At 45.9% G+C, this 2500-nt stretch overlaps 1 protein-coding gene across 4 annotated transcripts in view; it reads left to right on the forward strand.

Annotated features, from left to right (window-relative positions):
• Positions 1–2500, forward strand: part of frmd4a (FERM domain containing 4A) — a 99941-nt gene that overhangs the window by 55216 nt on the left and 42225 nt on the right. The window lies entirely within an intron of this gene.

The raw sequence follows: 2500 nt of genomic DNA on the forward strand, positions 1-2500 counted from the left end.
CACACTCTCTAAATTTCCCCTCCCACATGTCTGATGCTATCTCTCTTTGCAGTGAGCAAAGAAATGTCTGGTACACCATATCTTGTTCATCACCTGAAACCTTGTGTTTGTGCGTGTGTGTGTGTGTGTGTGTTTGAGTGTGTGTGAGTGTGTGCGTATGTGTGTGTGTGTGTGTGTGTGTATGTGTGTGTGTGTGTGCGCGCGCGTGGGTATGAGATAAAAATCTCAGTGTTGAATCTGTGGGAAAACGAGTGCAGGTAAATGTCTGCACAAACAAGCGAATCTAATCACCTCGGCTGTTCCCTGGTTGCCTTGCCAGCTTGCACAGCGCTCTAATTGTGCCATTCAGATAACACCCTTTTTAAGGAGAACTCCAACGATTGCTCACATACATCTCTGTTTCCCGAAGTCAGAGTGCTGTCGATACAAAATAAAACGAAAAAAAAAGAGAAAAATCAGTGCTACCTAGTTCGAGCTGCTGCAGCCTACTGCTTTAGCAGCCAGGCAGCTACAGTGCTATACTAATGAGGCCTGATTTAAAAGATGCTATAGCCATCTACAGTATGCCTTTTTACTGAGGTCTCAATGTGGTCATACGTTAAGTGAATATCTGTGTGTGTGTGTGTGTGTGTGCGTGTGTGTGTGTGTGTGTGTGTGTGTGTGCGTGCGTGTGTGGGTGTGGGTGTGGGTGTGGGTGTGTGTGTGCATGCGTACACATGCTTGTGTGCTCATTTAACAGGAGCAAATTAGCGAGGTCAATTACAGGCAGGCATATGCATGAACACCTACGAAACACCCCCTGAGTCTCATGTCTGACCCGCCCGCTGAGAGGCCACACAGCCAATCGGATGCTGCCCACATGCTCATTATCACCACCTGAGCCTGCATGCTCCCATCAATCACTGTCACCATGGAAACACTGCTGCCCAGCCTCTACGGCATGCAGAGAGAATGAGTGCGCTCTGTGGGAGTGTGTGTGTGTGTGTGTGTGTGTGTGTGTGTGTGTGTGTGTAGGAGGGGGTCCCAATTTAACATCCCGTTTAAACATCCTGGGGGTGTGTGATCGTACGTATGTTCGTCTGTGATGTCGCTTCAGAATTACTCTACTTCCCTCTGGAGACTCCATTGTGTTTTAGTCACAATAATCTTACATAAGTGTCTCATATCTGATATACGCTGTGTGTGTGTGTGTGTGTGTGTGTGTGTGTGTGTGTGTGTGTGTGTGTGTGTGTGTGTGTGTCTTTAAAAAGCTTACATCAGATGAATGCTGCGTGTGTATTATTCATTGTGTTGTTTTGCTGAATTTGGGAGCATACTTTGAATAGAAGGTGAAAGATCAGACTTGGGTGACCTAACCATTATAGTGTCACTTCCCTCACTCTCACACACATACACTCAGACACACACACATACACACACACACACACACACACACATACAATCAGACAAAACTGTACATGCACAACTCAGCAAAGGAGATGTTCACACACTGAGGAGATTTCCATCCTATTTCCATCCTCTCTCTTTCTCTCTCTCTCTTTTTCCCTTTGTCTCTCTGTCTCTATCTCTTTGTCTCTGTCTGTCTCTCTCTCTCTCTCTCTGCCTCTCTCTCTCTCTGTGTGTGTTTGTGTGTGTGTGTGTGTGTGTGTGTGTGTGTGTGTGATCCACTGGTTTAAATCCTCTCACTATGCTTGACTGGAGTATTGATTGAGGGAGCTGCACTCTCTGATGTCCCCCCATCCCCCCCAACCCTATTAAGCACATTCCAGCTCCAATTAAACCAGCTGCCAATACCATTTTAATCAACTCTCTCCCTCTCACTCTCACTCTCTCACTCTCTGTCTGTCTCTCTCTCTCTCTCTCTCTCTCTCTCTCTCTCTCTCTCTCTCTCTCACTCACACATACACACACACACACACACACACACACACACACACAGAAGCACGCATTCAATAAAACGCTTCAACTCTTTCAGGGTCAATTGCTTCTTGGCTGCACACAAGTCACCAAGTTATGTGTGTGTGTGTGTGTGTGTATATTTGTGTGTGTGTGTGTGTGTGTGTGTGTGTGTGTGTGTGTGTGTGTGTGTGAGTTATCGTGTGTCCCAGCAAATCTTCACCCCACTGAGGACACTCATCACAGAGCAGCTCCCAGCCTTTCTCACGTCTCTCACACACATTTGTTTGCGCCTGTTGGTTTGGTTCACACACTATCTCTCCATCTCCCTTCTGCTCCTCTCTGTTTATCTCCCTCTCTCTCTCTCTCTCTCTCTCTCTCTCTCTCTCTCTCTCTCTCTCTCTCTCTCTCTCTCTCTCTCCATCTCTCTGCCTGTAGCGAAATGTGACCAAAAGGATTATGTCTACTGTCCGTGTGTTGTGGTATTGTTGTTGCCATTAAATTAAATGAAGGATAAATAAAGGATAAAAATATTTATGAAAATAAATAAATAATAAATAACCAGCCTCGGAGATGTTCACACAGGACACGCTCACATTCAAAG

Source organism: Sardina pilchardus, chromosome 10 (assembly GCF_963854185.1).
Source record: "Sardina pilchardus chromosome 10, fSarPil1.1, whole genome shotgun sequence".
NCBI lineage: Eukaryota > Metazoa > Chordata > Actinopteri > Clupeiformes > Clupeidae > Sardina > Sardina pilchardus.